Source organism: Salvelinus namaycush, chromosome 28 (assembly GCF_016432855.1).
Source record: "Salvelinus namaycush isolate Seneca chromosome 28, SaNama_1.0, whole genome shotgun sequence".
Classification (NCBI taxonomy): Eukaryota; Metazoa; Chordata; class Actinopteri; order Salmoniformes; family Salmonidae; genus Salvelinus; species Salvelinus namaycush.
This window is the reverse complement of record NC_052334.1, coordinates 35,536,961-35,561,314: the sequence shown is the minus strand read 5'-3', so window position 1 is coordinate 35,561,314 and position 24,354 is coordinate 35,536,961.

The following is a 24,354-nucleotide window of genomic DNA, read 5'->3' as shown; positions in this document are numbered from 1 at the left end:
CTGTGGGGGAACCCCTATAAGTAAATTTTTTAACTACCGCCCCTCCCCTATTACTATTATTATTAATAATAGTAATAATATGCATAACAATAACAACAATAACACAATATTTTAGTTGTCAGTGTTTATTATGATTTTAGTGGCAAAGCAGAATAAATTTTTTTAAATATGAGGTAAACTCCCAGCAGAACCCCAAGTCCCATGTGTATATCCTTTGGCTTGTTGACGTTAATGTCTTGATGTTCTCCGTATCCATAGCCAGAATAATGTTGCAGTGCATGGTGATCAAACAGGTTTCCTGTTATATTCATCAGAGGTGTAGGGAAGCGGAAGTCTGTGAATCCCAAAAATAGTAATTATACAGATGATCAACAAAATATGTACACAACAGTATTCATACCTAGGTTTTTGTGGTAAATATGAATGAGAAGAAAACTGTTTTGATAATGGTTTTCATACACATACCTTGTCCATAATGGGGCTTATGGGATATTTATTGAAGAGGTAAGAGAGGAAGATGGTAAATGTGATCTGCATAACATACCAATAACAATTGACATACATTTGTATGCCTCCTCATCTGTATACCTGCAGACACAGACACAAAAGTGAACAGTTCAGTCATCTGCACCCAATACAGCTAGCCTTCAACATATTCTTATAGCCTATATATTCTTACCTCTTTGTTGTTTGATATCCATTGAACTGTGTCCATTTTCTGTTTTACAAAGATTTGCACGAATAGGAAAAGATAGATGGTATCATCATAAAACAATATCAACTAGATCATACAAGGGACAAACCTTACCTTAAATTGAGAAGATCTTAACATTGTTCAGTTATGTGCCTGCACCTGCTGCCCTTTCAGTTGGGCAGTTAGGTTCCTGCAAGAACCCCCACCAACTAAGGAGGTTCCTCGGTGAACCCCACCTCTTATGGGGATATTGGAATAACCGTTTGGGGGAAATTTCCAGTGCCAAGAACCCTAAGATTATTCGAAGAACTTTCGAGGATCTCAGAAGAACCCTTGTTGAACCCTAATTTTTAGAGTGTAGTACCGGGTTGGACCCCCTTTGCCTCCATAACAGACTGAATTCTTTGGGGCATGGATTCTACAAGGTATGGCATTCAAATGTTGCTCAATTGGTATCAAGGGACCAATTGGATGGGGCCATGGAATTACGCTGCTTACGGAAAATCCTGACCATCAGAATGACGCAACAGTAACCGGGATTCATCGGACCAGGCAATGTTTTTCCATCACCTGGTCCCACTGGAGCTTTTTCTTCTTGTTTTTAGCTGATAGGAGTGGGACCCAGTGTGGTCATCTGCTGCAATAGCCCATCCGTGACAAGGACATCCGTGCCACACACGACGCTCAAAGTCACTTAAGTGACTCGCTTTGCACATTCTAAAGTTTATTCAAACAGTAACTGAATGCCTTGATTCCTGTCTGCCTGCTTTATATAGCAAGCCACGGCCATGTGACTCACTGTCTGTAGGAGTGAACCATATGCGTGAACATGGAGTACCTGCCTAGGTGGTAAATTAGTTAATAGACCAATAAGAAAGAGTTCCAAACCTCTCTGCCAATAACAGCAAGTTTTCAGTTTTCCCTTCCCAATTGCTTTTTGCTAAGAAGCTATTTAAAAAACTTTTTTTTTTACCATTTTAATTGATTATAATCACAGTAAGGTGCTTAATTGTTACCCAGAATTTATTTGATATTGAGATAAAAACGGCTGCATTGGACCTTTAAATAGAGAATTAGGAACTGTGTCTCTTCCACAATATGGCATCTGTGTGCTGCTTTTCAACATACAGTTGAAGTCGGAAGTTTACATACACTTAGGTTGGAGTCATTAAAACTTGTTTTACAACCACTCCACAAATTTCTTGTTAACAAACTATAGTTTTGGCAAGTCGGTTAGGACATCTACTTTGTGCATGACAAGTAAATTTTCCAACAATAGTTTGCAGACAGATTATTTAACTTATAATTCACTGCATCACAATTCCAGTGGGTCAGAAGTATACATACACTAAGTTGACTGTGCCTTTAAACAGCTTGAAAAATTCCAGAAATGATGTCATGGCTTTAGAAGCTTCTGATAGGCTAATTGACATCATTTGAGTCAATTGGAGGTGTACCTGTGGATGTATTTCAAGGCCTACCTTCAAACTCAGTGCCTCTTTGCTTGACATCATGGGAAAATCAAAAGAAATCAGCCAAGACCTCAGAAAAAAAATGGTATACCTCCACAAGTCTGGTTCATCCTTGGGAGCAATTTCCAAACGCCTGAAGGTACCACGTTCATCTGTACAAACAATAGTACGCAAGTATAAACACCATAGGACCCCGCAGCCGTCATACCGCTCAGGAAGGACACGCGTTCTGTCTCCTAGAGATGAACGTACTTTGGTGTGAAAAGTGCAAATCAATTCCAGAACAACAGCAAAGGACCTTGTGAAGATGCTGGAGGAAGCAGGTACAAAAGTATCTATATCCACAGTAAAACGAGTCCTATATCCACATAACCTGAAAGGCCGCTCAGCAAGGAAGAAGCCACTGCTCCAAAACCACCATAAAAAAGCCAGACTACGGTTTGCAACTGCACATGGGAACAAAGATCGTACTTTTTTGAGAAATGTCCTCTGGACTGATAAAACAAAAATAGAACTGTTTGGCCATAATGACCATCGTTATGTTTGGAGGACAAAGGGGGAGTCTTGCAAGCCGAAGAACACCATCCCAACCGTGAAGCACGGGAGTGGCATCATCATGTTGTGGGGGTGCTTTGCTGCAGGAGGGACTGGTGTGTGTCACAAAATAGATGGGCAGGAAAAGGCAGGGAAATGATGTGGATATATTGAAGCAACATCTCAAGACATCAGTCAGGAAGTTAAAGCTTGGTCGCGAATGGGTCTTCCAAATGGACAATGACCCCAAGCATACTTCCAAAGTTGTGGCAAAATGGCTTAAGGACAACAAAGTCAAGGTATTGGAGTGGCCATCACAAAGCCCTGACCTCAATCCTGTAGAAAAATTGTGGGAAGAACTGAAAAAACATGTGCGAGCAAGGAGGCCTACAAACCTGACTCAGTTACACCAGCACTGTCAGGGGGAATGGGCCAAAATTCACCCAACTTATTGTGGGAAGCTTGTGGAAGGCTACCCAAAACGTTTGACCCAAGGTAAACAATTTAACGGCAATGCTACCAAATACTAATTGAATGTATGTAAACTTCTGACCCACTGGGAATGTGATGAAAAAAATAAAAGTTGAAATAAATCATTCTCTCTACTATTGTTGACATTTCACATTCTTAAAATAAAGTGGTGATCCTAACTGACCTAAGACAGGGAATTTTTACTAGGATTAAATGTCACGAATTGTGAAAAACTGAGTTTAAATGTATTTGGCTAAGGTGTATGAAAACTGTAAGTAACCCTCAAATAATGTAAAGCGCTTTGAGATCCATACAAAAATGCTAGACATCTACTCCCTCTATCACAATGAACACACACTCTTTTTGATTCTTCCCTCACCATGAGAAGATGAGCATTCACCTCTGACTCTCCAGGCTTCTGCTTCCAAAACACTAATCCTCTTTTTGGACCTGCATAACTCATTCTGACACACACACACACACACACACACACACACACACACACACACACACACACACACACACACACACACACACACACACACACACACACACACACACACACACACACACACACACACACACGGGCCAGTAATTGAAAGATTGCTGGATCGAATCCCCGAGCTGACAAGGTGAAAATCTGTCGTTCTGCCCCTGAGCAAGGCAGTTAACCCACTGTCCTCCGGGCGCCGATGACGTGGATGTCGATGAAGACAGCACTACTCTCTGATTCAGAGGGGTTGGGTTAAATGCGGAAGACACATTTCAGTTGAATGCATTCAGTTGGACAACTGACTAGGTATCCCCCTTTTTGTAATCGCAGTGTAACAAAATAGCACAGCATTGCACTGCCTGAATGAGATTTCTCTTTAAATTATGCTCTGTCCTCTCCGTTTGTTTCGGGACCACAAATAGACTGCGGTTTCTATTTACTTCTCAAAGGTTAATCAAACCTTTGACCCAGTTACTTACCAATTACAAGCCTGGTTTTCAAGGCCAACTCTACAGTGGGTATCATAATTATTCACCCCCTTTCTTTACTTTTTATTGTGTTACAAAGTGGGATTAAAATGTATTTAATTGTCATTTTTTTTGTCAATGATCAACACAAAATACAGTACAATGTCAAAGTAGAAGAAAAATTCTAACTTAAAAAAAAAGATGAATTAAAAATAAATCACTAATGTACCTTGATTAGGTAAGTATTCACCCCTAAGTCAATACATGTTACAAACACCTTTGGCAGCTATTACAGCTGTCAGTCTTCTTGGGTAAGTCTCTACGAGCTTTGAAGACCTGCATTGTGCAATATTTGCCCATTATTCTTTTCAAAATTCTTGCCACAGATTTAAGCAGATTTAGGTCAAAACATTCACTATCTTCTTGGTAAGCAACTCCAATATAGATTTGGCCTTGTGTTGTAGGTTATTTTGCCTGCTGAAAGGTGAATTCCTCTCCCAGTGTCTGGTGTAAAGCAGGCTGAAGCAGGATTTGTTGTGAAAAACTCCTCAGTCTTTGTTGATGTCAAGCATACCCATATCATGATGCAGCCACCACCATGCTTGAAAATAAGGAGGCAGTTACTCAGTGATCTGTTAGATTTGCCCTAAACAAAAGACTTTGCGTTTAGGCCAGAAAGTGTCTTCCTTTGCTGTGTTTTCTTACATTATTACTTTAGTGCCTTGTTGCATATAGCATGCATGTTTTGGAATATTTGTATCTTTATTTTATATTCTTTTTTTCACTCTGTTTCACTAGGTCATTATTGAGGAGTCACTACAATGTTGTTGATCAATCCATAAGTTCTCCCATCACAGCCATTGAATTCCGTAGCGGTTTTAAAATCACGTATGGCCTCATGGTGACATCCCTGAGTAGTTTCCTTCCTGTACTACAGCTCAGATCAGAAGGACGACTGTATATTTGATGCGTATGGATGGTTTAATACATGATCCACAGTAGAATGATTAACTTGACCATGCTGAAAGAGATATTCAATGTCTGCTTTGTTATCGTTACCCGTATATCAATCACTGCCCTTCATTACGAGGCTTTTGAAGCGCTCCCTGCTCTTTGTAGTTGAATCAGCGCTTGAACTTCAATACTTGACTGAAGGACCTTACAGATATATATGTATGGGGGACAGAGGAAGGGTGAGTCATTCTAAAGTCATGTCAACCCCTATTATTTCACATTTCCATGTAGCTTATTTATCAGGGCACAAGGCGAGACCCAGATGCAGACCCAGATGGTTGGAGTCTTAGATGTTTATTGATCCAAAAAGGGGTAGCCAAGAGAATGGTTGTGGACAGGCAAAAGGTCAAAACCAGTTCAGAGTCCAGGAGGTACAGAGTGGCAGGCAGGCTCGAGGGCAAGGCAGGCAGAATGTACCCGCCTGCCTGACCAGAGTCCAGAAACAGGCAAGGGTCAAACCGGGAGGACTAGCAAAAAGAGCATAGACAAGGCAGGCGCATGGGACACCACGCTGGTTGACTTGGACATACAAGACGAACTGGCACAGAGAGACAGGAAACACAGGGATAAATACACTGGTGAAGACAAGCAACACCTGGAGGGGGTGGAGACAAGACACATTATTATGTTGTTATGCCACATTTTACTCCTGAACTAATTTAGGCTTGCCTAAACAAAAGGGGTGAATACTTATGCAATGACAAGATTTTAGTTATTTTATTTTTATACATTTGTAGAAAGTATTTATTTTCACTTTGAAAAAAATTACAATTAAATCTATTTCAATCCCACTTTGTAACGCAGCAAAATGTGAAAAACTCCAAGGGGGGTGAATACTGATACCCACTGTATATGTGGTTCCCCATTGATCTGAAGGTGCATCAGTTGAGGCTGAACAGTTCTTAAATGGAAGAAAGTGGTTCTGCATTCACTGCCCTTCACATGCTAAGGGGATAAAGATATCCAAAGAAAACCAGTAGTGGCAACATTTTTTCTGATTCACATATGTAGGGATGAGCCAAGCCAAGCTTTACTGGGCTGGCCTGGTTCCGCATCCCACCATAGTTGCTGGAACCATACACAGGGTTGAGGAGTAACAGATTACAAAAATCTAAGGGATTGCAAAAAACGGTAACAGTAATCCGTTACATTACCAGCAAAAATATTGTAATCAGATTACAGATGCTTTTGAAAAACTAGATGATTACTTCAAGGGTTACTTTTACATTTTAAAAGGATGTTGGCGAAAACAATCAAATCAGCATTGAAAAAAGACGCAAATGTAAGTTTGTTCCACCCGAGTGATTCTGAGCACAAATCAGAGACCACTATGATGACACACAAATGTGTTTGATGGATCGCGGGAAAAGAGCAGGAATGGGCTTTTGTAGGCTACAGTCCAAGTTATGTCTTCCAATGGTACGACTGCTGTCAGTGGTTTAGTCTACGGCGATATCTATTTAAATTATTATTGACATCTACATAGTTTATTGATGTGAATCACACTGCTGCTCTCTCATTTAACTATTTGCGCTTTATGAATTGTGGTTGTTGTGGATGGCCTGCTGTTCACAAATCTAAATGTGTATTTGAACCTAATAATGTTTGAATTCAAGAAGTTTAAGCTGCCTATCAATCATTGTTTCTGAAACCAGTGGACAGCTAGTGAAAAATGCGCTCTTGCAGCCTATAGAATTCAACTGGGGCTTTTATTGCTCAATCTAATTAATGCTGATATTTTCTTTAAATCCATAGGCTTATGGACACATGCTCAAACTCGCACACTTTTGATAGACTTAAAGGGGCTAACTTTTTGGACATATATATATCCATTGATTCTTGAAGAATAGAACTTATAAATGCATCATGAGCTCTAAATATAAACGTATTTTTCTCCAATGTTTGTAAACATAGGGCGGCGCACAATTGGCCCAGCGTCGTCCGGGTTTGGCCGGTGTAGGCCGTTCTTGTAAATAAGAATTTGTTCTTAACCGACTTGCCTAGTTAAATAACGGTTAAAAAAATACAAAAAAACATTGTAAATATAAACAAACACTGTATAGCCTCATAACATGGTGAGAACAATAATGTTGATATCATGGATTATTGAATCCATAGCTCTCTCCGTCTATTAATCTGAGAGTGGTTATATTTCTCCAAGCCCATCCCTCAGTATTTTACCCCCCAAAAAATTTCATCTGTGGATTTGCCCTTTAAACAGCTGTATATTATCAAGATATCAAAGTGTAACCAACAAAAAGGTAAACAATAGGCCTATAGCAAATGCAGCATATGCATTCATTTTTCACATGTAAACAGCACTTTTCAGTAGTGCTCAAAGCATGCCATTCCATGAGCGCGGAATTTATTTTTCAACTCGAATCGATGAGGCCAATCAGTCCTCCATGACAACAAAATCATAAACAACATAGTAGGGCTGGCTAAAAAGTCCTTCGTTTTGGGGTTATGCTCAGGGGCCTGTTGCACAAAACTAGGATAAGGGATTAAGCCAGGATATCTTGGTGATCCTGGCTCAATTGATCCGTAATCCGGTTGCACTAAAGATGGATAGGGGGCAGGAGGATATGTTATGGTATAAATTACCATGGAGATTTATTCTGTGGAGCTAGCCTGCTCCAGACCAGGCTAAATTCCAGGATCTATTTAATCTCATCCCTAATGTCAGTCAGCAGTCACCACAAATGGAAACCAATAGTTATTTCACTGCTCACTATACATTGTTATCACATATAACTAGACCCACTGTCATTATTTAAACGTTTGTGATCATTAATTTCAATGATTTTGGATAAAAAATGATTTTTAGATGATGTTGCTATCATTAGATAATTTACAGTTTCCCATAGACTATAAGGCTATATATAAAATGATAGAATATTAGGGCCACAGAGGGGAAAAAAAACACAAGTCATAATATTGTAACCAGTTGTTTTAAAGGAGGACAGTTGTTAAAATGACAGATGTGGGGCATTTCGTGAAATTGTACTTCAGTATGGTTTCATAAACAAAGACATGCTGATGTGCCAGAATATTAAGTATCACATTGTCATAAGTATCAAAACTGTAAAAACAATATGTAGCTTTTCTGCAGAAAGAACCAGCCTCATAAATTTATGACTTTATCCTTTTTCTTCAGTGTGGCCCTAGTACTCTGTCATATAAACAAATACACATTCCATATGAATATAAAAACACAATGTGTAACATTATGTTCCTTTATTGAATAAGGACAAAACAAAGCAGGTAAACCATCAGCTCCTTTCGAAACTGAAGTCACAGTGACTCTACAAGATGGAAAGCACAGAATCCAAGCATATTATACAAAATGATACATACACATTCAAAGGTCTGTATATAACACACCCTGCATGTCTGCACACTAAAATAAATGCAGGACAAATCCATACACATCAACTGAACAGACAAATGAATGGATGCAGTAGCCTCCCTGCAGCCTTGTATTACACACAGTATACCGCACAATCATCATAAGAGGCCAAATTCGTCAAAAAACGAACCCAAAAAAACCCAAATTCCTCTGCCACCGCAGGACATATTTAACCAAAATTGAAAGCACACATACTAACTAAAATAATTCAACACATATTGGTCCCTCAGCAGCCGACCACTGTCGTCATCAGGGAAGATTGCCGGATTGTCCCAGTCCATGGCTGGTGGCACTCTGGGGGCCCTCTCCTTCCTCAGGCAGGCCACATTGTGGAGGACAGCACAAGCCACAGTAATATCACATGCCCTAACAGGGCTGACCCTTAATTTGTGAAGGCAGTGAAAGCGTGCCTTCAGGAGGCCAAAGGTCATTTCAACTCTGGCCCTGGTCCTGGCATGGGCATGGTTGTAGGCCTGCTGTGCTTCCTGGGGGTCTGTGAAAGGTGTCAGGAGAAAAGGCTGGCAGCCATACCCCCTGTCTCCCAGCAACACACCAGAGAATTCACCTGTCAACACAAAATCTCATCATTACTACCTCATAAACACAGTGATATTCTTGACACAGCCATGATGGTTATAAATAGGGGTTGTGTGGCTTACCTTGTGATAGGCACTGATAGATTTCAGAGGCCCGAAAGATTCTGGAGTCATGGACTGAGCCAGGCCATTTTGCCACAACATTGCTGATCACACAGTCAGCATTGCAGACCATCTGAAATCATAAGATGAGGAATATTACACCAATCAATGCACATCACTGGCAATGCAGAGTGTTCGTCAATGGACAATATCAAAAAGTTATGTTCACCTGAACATTAATGCTGTGAAAGGATTTCCTATTCACAAAATCGGCCTCATGGGCACCTGAGGGGGCTTTTATCCTTATGTGTGTGCAGTCCACTGCACCAATGACATTGGGGAAACCTGTCACACAAAGTAATGAGTATCCTACTATGTGTTAACAGTTGTCCTGTAATTTGTAGATCCTCTTACCTGCAATCCTATAGAACTCCTCTTTGATGTCACAGAGTCTTCTGTGGCCAGGGAAGGAGATGAAGACATCTGCTAATGCTTTGATAGCCAGACACACACTCCTTATTGTGCGGCAAATTGTGGCCTTGTTCAGCTGTTCTGCATCCCCCACTGAGTACAGGAAGGCTCCACTAGCAAAAAAGCGCAAGGCCACACAAACCATTTGCTCCACACTCAGTGCATGGCTCCGTGCAGTGCGGTGCTTAATCCTGGGACCCAGTAGTCTGCATAGATACCTGATGCCATCTGCAGAAAACCTGTATCTTTCATATAGATGGTCATCAGGGAAGGCCAGTGGGTCCAACCGGTCCCTGAAGACCCTTTCTCGCCTGAAGGCTCTCCTCAGCACAAGTGCTTCTTCATCCACCACATCTCGCACGAATGGGCATGCCATTGTCAGAGCAGAAAGGAACACACAATTTTGGGCCTTCATATAGGCTAGTGGCCACACCTGGTGCTGGGGGGGTGGGCAAAAGAGGGCGATGCCTTATAACGATGACTTGGTTGTACTGATTGCTGGGAAAATAAAAAAAACCTTAGAAAGATGCCACCGTCCTGTGTGCTCACAATAAGAGCTCATATGTCATGGCTCACTTGACTTTACGAGAATATACCTAATTTTTATTTTGAGCTGTGTCATCTTCTTGGAGCTGGGGGAGGAAAGAAAAATAATGATTAATACATTTGTGTTACAGTTAGCATACAGTGTACATTGAAGGCATATCTCACCTCCCTCTCAAGTTTTTTTATTTCAAGGTCCAGTTTCCTAATTGTCCTCTTTTTTATTTCGGACTCCAGTGCAAGATTTTCTATCTTTTTCTTCTTGTACTGAATGTCTATGTCTGCCAGTTCTATTTGGCGCCGGAGGTGGTTGCCATACAACTTTCTGATAGCTTGTGAGCTCTGTGAACACAATACAATTAGCGCAGCTGGAATTTGGCAGGATGTGGTGTCCTTTTATTAATACGCACTATGTTGCCAGGCTGGTTTTCCCACTGTATAGCATCTGGGTCCTGTAAAAGAAATTAGATTTTTTGATTTTGATGAGGACTCCTCACCATTGTAGAGTAAATAGTACTTTCACAGTCTTAACATGATACCTCATGCCTTCTGGAATCCAGAGAGATGGTCTCCTCCTCATCATCGTCTCCATCATGTGCTGTTGCTGCTGCACTGGGGCCTTCACCCTATCACATTTAATCGGATTCATATTGAAGCTAGTAGACAAGACATGCCAGGCCTACAGTATGCCTTTGATGGAGTACTCACTGGATCAGCATCGTCTGGTGCTTGTGCTGGTGGCTCTAACAGGAACACAGTGCTGCCAGACACTGCAAGGCAATAGGTAAACCAAAGTCAGACAGTCCAAATTGATTCAATATGAATGTGGTTGTATCCCATGTAGAGATGGAAGGACATACCTTGAATGAAGCGGGTGGCATCTTGGGAGGAACCTATGCTCGTCTCTTTCCCCCCAGGGATCCCCTCTAAGACGGGCCTGCCTTTATTTAGCTCCAAGGCCATGTCCTCTGCTGGGGTAAGGTCAGCCTTTGGTGACCCACCACCCGTGCCTTGTCTGTGGGTATTCTTTTTCACTGCTAAAACAGTACAGACAATGTGTGAGCAGGCACCTTCTGGGTACAATATATGCTTGTGCTTTGTTAAATATTAGTCAGGGACCATACCATTCTGCAGAATGTTCTTGTATTTGATTTTGACCTGCTGCCATGTCCGTTTTGGCCCGTTCATGTTTAATCTACACACACACACACACACACACACACACACTTAATGGAGTCACACTGCAAAAAATTACTTGGTATTTTTGTCTTGTTTTCAGTAAAAATATCAAAAAATTGATCATAGCTTTATACAGTGTGATGGAGTTACTTTACACAATTTCACTCATATCTGCAGTGCATTTCAATTAAAAATTTAACCGTTTCATAATTACAGTACAACTGCATTTTTGGAGATGTGAATTAAATATTTGAATTGTAATTGTGATGTTTCAGCGGAGCGGTGAGTGTGTAATTGTGCACTACTTACGCATTCAGGCGGTCTGCAATACTTTGCCACGCTTTTTCTCTTTGCTTTATCACTGTGGCGGTGTTGCCTTTCTTCTTAATTATATCTTTTACCTCCTCGTATGCCTCCATGAGGATTTGTGCTTCCGACGGGGAAAAGTACGCGGCTCTAGTTGCCATGGTAAATCAGTTAATCTGTGATCTGTGGCGGGGTCTATTTGAGTGTGCCGTGAGCGCGCACCTATCCAGGATTGGTTTCACCTGGCTTAATGAATCCGTGTCTGCTCATCCTGGCTTGGTCTTTGTGCAACCAATTAAGCCTGGACGCACATGTTTTGGCTTCATTGAGCTCAGCTGAGTCATTTATCCCGGATGTCTTAATTCTACTTTTGTGCAACAGGCCCCAGGTAAAACAATTTGGCTGATCTATACTTCAATATTTCCAAGTCCTATTCTTCAAGATCAAGGGGTATAACATTTATTGGAATGACTGGAATTCTGATAGACTTTGGTTTTTAATGTAAAGATATCATTTAATCATATTATTATATGTAGTAGAAAGCGATGGGTTAGAAGAAGCCTACATAACCAACCCATAAAGTAAAATTTAACATCCATATATGACCAGTATTGTAACCTTTAACATTGATTTATCCTGCAATAGATGTCATTCAATTGGTAACATACATTTTTGTCTTCTTCTAATACCTCTTAAGGGGAAAGTAATCTAAAAGTAACTGAATGTAATCAGATTATGTTACTGAGTTTGGGTAATCCAAAAGTTACATTACTGATTACAATTTTGGACAGGTAACTAGTAATTGTAACGGATTACATTTAGAAAGTAACCTACCCAACCCTGACCGTACAGTGCTGAAAAATCATACAACATTTTCACCTGTGTGTTACCCACTGGGAGATAGCTATTCCTTATCCCACAGCATGCTCCATTTGGGTCTGATTTGTAGCTGAATTTTGAGTAATATTGAAATCTCAGTCTGGCACCCCTACTGTCCTTTGCTCTCTGGACTGTCAAAGGAAAGATAAGGCTCATTCTTAAAATCAATCAACACCGCCCCTTTCTCTGTGCAGCTCACTCACACACGTCCGCTGCTATGCTTCCGTCTGATTAGTGGCCGGAACAATTACTCTAATCATGTCATCTTAATGAAGCAACTGATAAGTAGAGACTGTGCTGGCCTCCTAATCCAGGAGACCTTCGCCTACTCCCAATTTCAGCTGCTATCATCACACACTCACATAAGCGCACACACGTGGATAACCACGCACAAGATACAAAATCATAGTACATACAGACACTTAGGATGTCCTGAGACTCCATGTCCGCTCTAACTTGATAAGAAAAAACATCTACATAAGGGACAAATTCTGTCTAGTCATTTTGAGGGAGAAGACGAGATGGTCGTTCCACTGTAAAAAGCACAAGAAAGAGGAATAACACCCACCATTTCAAATTGTTCTGGAATTGTTTCTGTTGTTAGAAACAGACAAGATTAGCATTCCTGCAACATTATTTTCTTGAAATATCATTTGATCTCTGAGAAATTACGCTAATTGAGTGCATCCAAATTGGCCATTTTAATTCATAGGATTCATATAATAATCAATAAATATAGTACCTGGCTTGCTGAAATGACCCGAGAGAGAGACAGGTAAGCAGAGAGGGAGAGGTAGAGTCACTGACACTGGAAATGAGCCCGGGTTCAAAGCCTTTGCCCTTTGCCCAGGGAAACCCCTCAGCGCTTGGCTGCCCACATCACAGCCTCTCCTTCCCAGTTCCTGCCAGGGGGTCGCGGTTACCACCGGCTACGGCAGCCATAACATTTACATTAAATTAGCCAGCTTCAAAGACTGTCTGAGTCTCTACACACACCGTCTGTAAACACACACCCACACTAATGTGATGAGACATTTCACATGTCTAATCTCTAATCAATCCCTCAGGTGACTGCAGCATTTTGCAAGAAAGGGAGTTGAACCCTTCAACCACTGCAGCTACACAAAGCCACTGACTGTAGGTCTTTGTTAGTGGAGTTCCACAGCCCAACTTTGTTTGGCACTTTGGTTTAAAAGGCTTTTGTGAGTCATAAGCAGTGGAGGAGAGGATGGAGACACCTTATCGCAATAACACACACACACACTGCATTCACTTACTGCACAGCTCTGTCTGCCCTTGTAATTTCCATCTATTAGTGGGTCTGTAGAGCTCTAAGCCGCTCGCATTGCACAATGAAAAGGTCCTTCAACATATTACTCAACCGACAGCCTTTTGCTCTATGGTAGACCAAGGAACAAGGTAGCAGCAAGGGCATTTATGCACGAGCGAGAGAGCGAGCAAGAGCAAGAGAGCGAGAGAGAGACCTATGTGTAGAAAATAATCACTTATCTCAAATTTGTTGTTTGCAGACCTGAAGAGACAAGCCTCCGCCATTGCTTCCACATGTCCAATTCCTTCAAATATGTCAACACTGAATGGGAAAGGGCAAGAGTGGTTTTCTAAAGATTTAGGAGATCATGATCCAATCATTCAAATCTATGTTAGATTATGGCAGTCCCCGTATTGGTTATGGGAGTGTCTAGCACCTTCACACAAACATTTCATTTGAACTAATAAGAGGGATGACAGCAATATTTTTCTCTGAAGATGGAAGCAATATAATAGTCCTGTTCTGATTCTGGTAGCATGGTGCCCTCTAGTGCAGACTTGTATAGCACTACATCTTTTACTAACTAGTGGTAGTACCAATGCGTTTTGAGTAGGAAGACAGAAGATGAAGGAAATACAATTGAGATTCACCCGCTGGTTGCAATCTGATTCTCAACCGTCGCACTTGTTAATGACAGAGTTTCCACTCCAATCTATTCCTTTAAAATTAGTGAAGGAGTGCATACTTCACTGTATGGTTATCACCAGCAGGTGTTGCCATATCACTGTAAAAGATTCCCTTCAACTGTATAATCATAAGCAGCAGTTCCCCCATGTACAATTGTTTTGACACAATTTCATTAGTTTGCGAAGCTCTTTATCACTGACCCATGCAGGTCAACTACCTGGTTGCACAAGGTCCAAGCAGTCCCTAGTCTCTGATATCCCAGACCTTGGAGCATTGTAAACGGCACAACGTCTGGGGAGGATGTCGGATTCTCTCTGTCATTTCGAAAGGGACAAAAAAAAAACGTGTCCCGGAGAGAGTCCTCTTCGGACAGGCAGCTCTCCCAACAAATCACGAGTTTGGGTAGGCGGGGGCTTAAAATGCTACGGAGAATTGTGCTCATGTTTAGCTAGGACAACAAGCGTATACCGCTGTGATGTTACCAGTGACGCGCTTCTCATTTCCGACTCGTCCTCTCTGTCCCAGCGACGCCTCAACTTGTACAGACGTGTTAAGAATGAGCACTGATACATTGCCGGAAGCAACCTGTCTGTCTAGAGCACAGGAGGCTGCTGAGGGGAGAACAGAGCTAATGTAATGGCATCAAATACCTGGAAACCATGTGTTTGATACCATTCCACAAATTCTGCTCCAGTAATTACCATGAGCCGTTCTCCCCAATTAAGCAACCACCAACCTCCTGTGGTCTAGAGAGACTAAAGCCTTGTTCACTCTGGCAGTTTGAAGTGACTTAACCCTATGTTTTGGGAATTCTGATTTGTATTTGATCTTTATCCTGTCTGAACAGTCTGAACAGCCAAAAAGCACATGGAATCGGATATTTCAAGCAACATTTCAAACCACCTCCATAGGGGGTTTGAAATCAGATACAAAGCTGATTCCTGGCCATATCAAATCAGATTTATTTGCCCCTAAGTGTTTTTTAGACTTATTTATCATATCTTGTTTCTTGCTACTGTAGTTACTCTGACAGCTTGACAAGAACATTTGGCAGCTAACTAGCTGAGTGAATGTACTAGCAAACTAAAAAACTAGCTAGCTAGTTGACTGTTGTGATTAGCCAAAAAGGACTAGTTTTGTTGGATCAAAGTTGGATCAAAGCAACTGGGAAACTTCCATTGTAGGCATTACTGTCACCTGAGGTTGCTGCACAACGACTTCAGAGTGAGAGGAAGCAACAAGCACCACTACCAATCAGCCTCATTACCATGACAACTAGCATAGCCATGTCAGCAAATGACTGCTGTCTGAACACAACAAATCTGATTTGGTGACTTGTAACTTTACGTGTGGACAGTCAGTATTCCAAAATGGATTTGAAAACCAAAACCGATTTTAGCATTAAGGCCGTTCAGTGTGAACAAGACTTAAAGGGAAATGTCACTGTTGCTCTATTTCACTGTATATGTCCATTAAAACTTCTTATGGCTGGGATCCCGTTAACAGCCAGTGAAAGTGCAGGGCGCCAAATTCAAAACAACAGAAATCTCATAATTAAAATTCCTCAGACATACAAGTGTTTTACACCATTTTAAAGATAAACTTGTTGTTAATCCCACCACAGTGTCCGATTTCAAAAAGGCTTTACGACGAAAGCACAACATATCATTATGTTAGGTCAGCACCTATTCACAGAAAAACACTGCCATTTTTCCAGCCAAAGAGAGGAGTCACAAAAAGCAGAAATAGAGATAAAATGAATCACTAACCTTTGATGATCTTCATCAGATGACACTCATAGGACTTCATGTTACACAATACATGTATATTTTGTTCAAAAAAGTTCATATTTATATCCAAAAATCTCAGTTTACATTGGCGCGTTATGTTCAGTAATGTTTGCCTCCAAAACATCCGGTGATTTTGCAGAGAGCCACATCAATTTACAGAAATACTCAAAAATAACATTGATAAAAGATACAAGTATTATACATGGAACTTTAGATAAACCTCTCCTTAATGTAACCGCTGTGTCAGATTTCAAAAAAACTTTACGGAAAAAGCACACCATGCAATAATCTGAGTACAGCGCTCAGAGCCCAAACAAGCCATGAAGATATCCGCCATGTTGTGGAGTCAACAGATGTCAGAATAGCATTATAAATATTCACTTACCTTTGATGATCTTCATCAGAATGCACTCCCAGGAATCCCAGTTCCACAATAAATGTTTGATTTGTTCCATAAAGTCCATAATTTATGTCCAAATACCTCCTTTTTGTTCGCGCGTTCAGTACACAATCCAAACTCACGACGCGCGGGAAAGTCCATGCGAAAGTTCAGATGAAAAGTCATATTACAGTTCGTAGAAACATGTCAAACGAAGTATAGAATCAATCTTAGGATGTTTTTAACATAAATCTTCAATAATGTTCCAACCAGAGAATTCCTTTGTCTTCAGAAATGCAATGGAACGCAGCTAACTCTCTCACGTGAACGCGCCTGGTCAGCTCATGGCACTCTGCCAGACCCATGACTCAAAGAGCCCTCATTCCCCCCTCATTCACAGTAGAAGCATCAAACAAGGTTCTAAAGACTGTTGACATCTAGTGGAAGCCGTAGGAAGTGCAATATGACCAATATCCCACTGTATCTTCGATAGGCAATGAGTTGAGAACCTACAAACCTCAGATTTCCCACTTCCTGGTTGTATTTTTTCTCAGGTTTTTGCCTGCCATATGAGTTCTGTTATACTCACATACATCATTCAAACAGTTTTAGAAACTTCAGAGTGTTTTCTATCCAAATCTACTAATAATATGCATATATTAGCAACTGGGCATGAGTAGCAGGCAGTTTACTCTGGGCACCTTATTCATCCAAGCTACTCAATACTGCCCCCAGCCATATTAATATGTTATTAACATATCATATGTGTCATAAAAATTGAGAATTTCCTCACTACACACAAATACGAGCGTTTCTGCACCTCACCGGTAGAAACAGCTATTTACATTTCCTGGTTGTAAGCAAACCAAAATATTCACAATTCATAGTGATTTCAGGAGGTAGTACCGCACGGTGAAGGTAGTACCGCACGGTGAAGGTGGATCCAGTTGATGTGAATACTCCAGTCGTCACTAGTTACCATAGCCACAAAGTCATAAACCCCGCCTATTTCTAAAAATGTTCTTCTTAAAGCTGCAATATGTAACTTCTTGGGCGACCTGACCAAATTCACATAGAAATATGTGATATAGATCTGTCATTATCATTGACAGAAAGTCTAAGAAGCGGTAGATATTCTTCTTGGGTATGACGCTACAAGCTTGGTACACTATTTTCAGGTCTCTCCAGAGATGTTCGATCGGGTTCAAGTCCGGGCCACTCAAGGACATTCAGAGACTTGTCCCGAATCTACTCCTGCGTTGTCTTGGTTGTGTGCTTAGGGTTGTTGTCCTGTTAGAAGGTTACCCTTCGCCCCAGTCTGAGGTCCCGTGTGCTCTGGAGCAGGTTTTCATCAAGGATCTCTCTGTACATTGCTCCGTTCATCTTTCCCTCGATCCTGACAAGTCTCCCAGTCCCTGCCACTGAAAAACATCCCCACAGCATAATGCTGCCACCACCATGCTTCACAGTAGGAATGGTATTGGCCAGGTGATGAGCGGGGCCTGGTTTCCTGCAGATGTGACACGGCATTCAGGCCAAAGAGTTCATTCTAGTTTCATCAGACCAGAGAATCTTGTTTCTCATGGTCTGAGAGTCCTTTAGGTGCCTTTTGGCAAACTCCAAGTGGGCTGTTATGTACCTTTTACTGAGGAGTGCTTCCGTCTGGCCACTCTACCATAAAGGCCTGATTGGTGGAGTGCTGCAGAGATGGTTGTCCTTCTGGAAGGTTCTCCCATCTCCACAGAGGAACTATTGAGCTCTTTCAGAGTGACCATTGGGTTCTTGGTCACCTCCCTGACCGAGGCCCTTCTCCCCTGATTGCTCAGTTTGGCCGGGCAGCCAGCTCTAGGAAGAGTCTTGGTGGTTCCAAACTCCCTCCATTTAAGAATGATGGAGGCCACAGTGTTCTTGGGGACCTTCAATGCTGCAGACATTTTTTGGTACCCTTCCCCAGATCTGTGCCTTGACACAATCCTGTCTCGAAGCTCTACGGACAGTTTTTTTCGACCTCATGGTTTGGTTTTTGCTCTGACATGCACTGTCAACTGTGGGACCTTACATAGACAGGTATGTGACTTTCCAAATCATGTCCAATCAATTGAATTTACCGCAGGTGGACTCCAATCAAGTTTTAGACACATCTCAAGGATGATCAATGGAAACAGGATGCACCTGAGCTCCATTTTGAGTCTCATAGCAAAGGGTCTGAATACTTATGTAAATAAATTATTTCTTTTTCTTTTTCAATAAATTAGCAAAAATGTCTGAACCTGTTTTTGCTTTGTCATTATGGGGTATTTTGTGTAGATTGATGAAGAACATTTGTATTTAATCCATTTTAGAATAAGGCTGTCACGTAAAACAAAATGTGGAAAAAGTGAAGGGGTCTGAATACTTTTCGAATGCACCGTACACATTTTTCAACCATTTTCCTTCCAAAAAAAATTGAATTAGGAATAAGCAAAGGCTTTAATTTCTGGTCAAACAGGTGTAAAAAGGGTTTTAAAAACATAATAACCAGAAAAAAGTTAAGGTATAAGAAATACATCAAAACACAATAATGTTGAAGTAAAACATGGTCACAAAAAACTGAGGTAGATTTTTAGTGAAATTCTGTTACCAAACCTTGCATCTGCACAGTTCTTCCAGTGAATCTGTTTTTGTAAAATGTTCAGTGTAAATTGTAGGAAATAGTCATTGTGCATAGAGTTAAACTTAAACTTTGAAATCAATGGTTTTTGTTTGACACACATTTTAAGTGAAAAATCAGAGTCTCAGAGCAATTTTGTTAACGTGGAATTGGCCCCCATCTCAATGCCCCATCATTGGCCTAGTGTAACAAAACACATACCAGTCTACAGTACCCTTTTTTGTTTACAGATTAACATGGTTTCTTGTATTGGATGTTTTACATATCCTCATGGTCAGTCTTTGTGTCTTTCCAGGAGACTTGCAGTGCAAACAAATCTTCTACAAGAGATTGAAGCAGTGGGTGGTGAAGAAATTGTACGAGCCCAGAACCCACCACTTCAGGGAGAGGCTTGTCCACCTGAGGCTTGTCCAAACCCAATATCCCTGCCAACATCGCCAAAGCCTGCTAAACCAGCTGCCGTTACTGAACACAAGATGGGGTTCTCAGGCTGAAGAACATTCTGGAACTTACCTGAAATATTCAACCAACACAAAATCCATATTCAGTCAGACTGATGTTGTAGTATAATATAGAATGTCTAGTATGCTCACAACTGCACTGTGGTATAAATATTGCTAGCTCTTGTACCTAATTGATATATATATATAATGGCTTTTGATCAAATGTTTAAGATAATATTTTTTGCAAGTGTACTGACAATTGACTAAATGATTCCAGCTGCATCAGAAACCAATAAAGTGTTGACTTCAACTTCTGGATCAATTCATTGTTATATTCATGAAATGTATTTGGATAAATTAGCTACAATCTTACTGAGTAAAACAAATGGTGCAGGTGAGTTGGTGTATCATTTAAACTTCCATTTGTTGGAAAGTAAACCTGTTTCAATAAAATAGTAAGTCTGTCAATATAGCAAATAAGTAGACATGGCTTGTATTCAAGACAGTTTATTTGCTCTGGAGACCGAGCTGAGTTTACACAGCAGTATGAAGGAACAGTTATGGGAATGTATGACATAAAGTATACAGTAGAAGAAAAATATACTATGCATAAAATAAATACTACAGTTCTACAAAGGGAACTGTCACGTTCCTGACCTGTTTTCTGTTGTTTTGTATGTGTTTAGTTGGTCAGGACGTGAGCTGGGTGGGAATTCTATGTTGTGTGTCTAGTTTGTCTGTTTCTATGTAAGCCTGGTGTGGGTTCTCAATCAGAGACAGATGGTAGTCGTTGTCTCTGATTGAGACTCATATATAGGAGGCTTGTTTTGTGTTGGGATTTTGTGGGTGTTTGTTACCTGTCTCTGTGTTTGTGTTCTGCACCAGATAGGTCTGTATCGGTTTTGCACATTTGTTATTTTGTAGGTTGTTTGTAGTGTTTCACTTGTGTTTGTATTAAACATGTTTAACACTAGCCGCGCTGCATTTTGGTCCTCTCCTTCACCCCTGGAAGAGAACCTTTACAGAAACACCCACCAAACCCGGACCAAGCAGCGTGGCAACGGGCAGCAGCAACAGCAGCAGCAGTACAAGGAGGAATGGACATGGGAGGAGATTCTGGACGGAGAAGGACCCTGGGCAGAGCCAGAGGAGTGTCGCCGTCCCAAAGCGGAGCTGGAGGCATCAAAAGCGGAGAGGCGGCATTATGAGGCGCTTGCAAGGCAGAGTGGCTGGAAACCCGAGAGGCTCACCCAAAAATTTCTTGGGGGGGGGCTAAAGGGGAGTGTGGCGAAGCCGGGTTGGATACCTGAGCCAACTCCCCGGGCTTACCGTGGAGTGAGAGGGCGTCGTACTGGTCAGACACCGTGTTATGCGGTAAAGCGCACGGTGTCCCCAGTACGCGTGCTTAGCCCAGTGCGGGCTATTCCACCTTGCCGCACTGGGAGGGCTAGGTTGGGCATCGAGCTGGATGTCATGAAGCCGGCCCAACGTATCTGGCCTCCAGTACGTCTCCTCGGGCCGGCGTACATGGCACCAGCCTTACAGGTGGTGTCCCCGGTTCGCCTGCATAGCCCAGTGCGGGTTGTTCCACCTCGCCGCACTGGCAGGGCTACGGGGACCATTCAACCTGGTAAGGTTGGAGAGGCTCGGTGCTCAAGAGCGCGTGTCCTCCTTCACGGTCCGGTATATCCGGCGCCACCTTCCCGCCCCAGCCCAGTACCACCAGTGCCTACACCACGCACCAGGCTTCCAGTGCATCGCCAGAGCCCTGTTCCTCCTCCCCGCACTCGCCCTGAGGTGCGTGCCCTCAGCCCGGTACCTCCAGTTCCGGCACCACGCATCAGGCCTATAGTGCGTCTCAGCCGGCCAGAGTCTGCCGTCTGCCCAGCGGTGCCTGAACTGCCCGTCTGCCCAGCGGCGCCTGAACTGTCCGTCTGCCCAACGCCGTCTGAACTGTCCGTCTGCCCAACGCCGTCTGAACTGTCCGTCTGCCCAGCGCCGTCTGAGCCGTCCGTCTGCCCAGCGCCGTCTGAGCCGTCCGTCTGCCCAGCGCCGTCTGAGCCATCCGTCTGCCCAGCGCCGTCTGAGCCATCCGTCTGCCCAGCGCCATCTGAGCCATCCGTCTGCCCAGCGCCGTCTGAGCCATCCGTCTGCCACGAGCCATTAGAGCCGCCCGTCTGTCCCGAGCCATTAGAGCCGTCCGTCAGTCAGGAGCTGCCAGAGCCGCCAGCCAGTCAGGAGCTGCCAGAGCCGCCAGCCAGTCAGGAGCTGCCAGAGCCGCCAGCCAGTCAGGAGCTGCCAGAGCCGCCAGCCAGTCAGGAGCTGCCAGAGCCGCCAGCCAGTCAGGAGCTGCCAGAGCCGCCAGCCAGTCAGGAGCTGCCAGAGCCGCCAGCCAGTCAGGAGCTGCCAGAGCCGCCAGCCAGTCAGGAGCTGCCAGAGCCGCCAGCCAGTCAGGAGCTGCCAGAGCCGCCAGCCAGTCAGGAGCTGCCAGAGACGCCAGCCAGTCAGGAGCTGCCCTCCAGTCATGAGCTGCCACTCAGTCATGAGCTGCCACTCAGTCATGAGCTGCCACTCAGTCATGAGCTGCCACTCAGTCCGGAGCTGCCACTAGTCCGGAGTTGTCCCTCTGGCCTGAGCTACCTCTCTGTCCTGGGCTACCTCTCTGTCCTGAGCTACCTCTTTGTCCTGAACTACCTCTTTGTCCTGAACTACCTCTCTGTCCTAAGTTGTCTCCTCTATTGTAGAGGGGAGTTGGTGAAGGTTCCTGGACCATGGTCGGGGGCGAGGGTCGCCACTCAAGGGACGCTAAGGAGGTGGACAAAGACAATGGTGGAGTGGTGCCCTCGTCCACCGCCGGAGCCGCCACCGCGGACAGATGCCCACCCAGACCCTCCCCTTGAGTTTTAGGGGTGCGCCCGGAGTTCGCACCTTGAGGGGGGGGTTCTGTCACGTTCCTGACCTGTTTTCTGTTGTTTTGTATGTGTTTAGTTGGTCAGGACGTGAGCTGGGTGGGAATTCTATGTTGTGTGTCTAGTTTGTCTGTTTCTATGTAAGCCTGGTGTGGGTTCTCAATCAGAGACAGATGGTAGTCGTTGTCTCTGATTGAGACTCATATATAGGAGGCTTGTTTTGTGTTGGGATTTTGTGGGTGTTTGTTACCTGTCTCTGTGTTTGTGTTCTGCACCAGATAGGTCTGTATCGGTTTTGCACATTTGTTATTTTGTAGGTTGTTTGTAGTGTTTCACTTGTGTTTGTATTAAACATGTTTAACACTAGCCGCGCTGCATTTTGGTCCTCTCCTTCACCCCTGGAAGAGAACCTTTACAGGAACACTTGCGTGGTGCGTTTTAGGGGTGCAGTGAGGTGTTTGGAGTCTCTTTGATAGAAGGGGAGATTGTTGTTATGGGACCTTTCACATCTCCTCTTGAGAGTATCCAAGCGGTGTTGTCTGTGAGAGAAAGGTGAAAACGCTATTAGACATTCATGGGTAATCGTTGTGTACTGTCTGTATTCCTACTGTAGCAGCATGATCTAGAAAATGAGACATCTCACAGACACACATTAGCTAGCTAAGTACAACACACAGGTATAGTTACTCCAAGACAAATGAGTCATCAAGCCAAAGTCATTCCTTTAGTCTTCGTCATCATCATCATCAAAACATTTCTCCAGTTTTGCTACTAATGAAATGCACTGAGGTTAGTTAGCTATCTAGCTATAACATTAGACTACAGTACATTTTAGGTATAGCAAACAAAGCTAGCTAAACTTGACTAGCTTGGCTTGTAGTTGTAACAGCTTTCCTCCTCCTCTTCATCCGAAGAGGAGGAGCAGGGATTGAACCAAAATGCAGCGTTGTGTGATGACATGATTTATTTAAACAAGACGAAAAAACGAACTACACTTGAATAATAAACAAAACAAATAAACGATGTAGACAGACCTGGACGACGAACTTACATGAAACACGAAGAACGCAATAACAGGAAAACTGACTACATAAAACGAACGAACAAACAAAACCGAAAACAGTCCCGTGTGGCGTAACATACAGACACTGACACAGGAGACAACCACCCACAACAAACAGTGTGAAAACACCTACCTTAATATGACTCTCAATCAGAGGAAATGAAAACCACCTGCCTCTAATTGAGAGCCATATCAGGTCACCCTTTAAACCAACATAGAAACAGAAAACATAGACTGCCCACCCAAACTCACGTCCTGACCAACTAACACATACAAAAACTAACAGAAAACAGGTCAGGAACGTGACATAACCCCCCCCTTAAGGTGCGAACTCCGGGCGCACCAGCACAAAGTTTAGGGGAGGGTCTGGGTGGGCATCTGACCACGGTGGTGGCTCAGGCTCTGGGCGAGGTCCCCACCCCACCATAGTCAATCCCAGCTTACGTTTCCCCCTACGACTGACCACCCTCCTATTCCACCCACTTACTTTTAATGGTAACCTTACGATAAGAGGCAGCCCCGTGACAAGGGGCAGCACCGGGATAGAGAGATAGCTCAAGACAGAGAGGTAGGTCAGGATAGAGAGGTAGCTC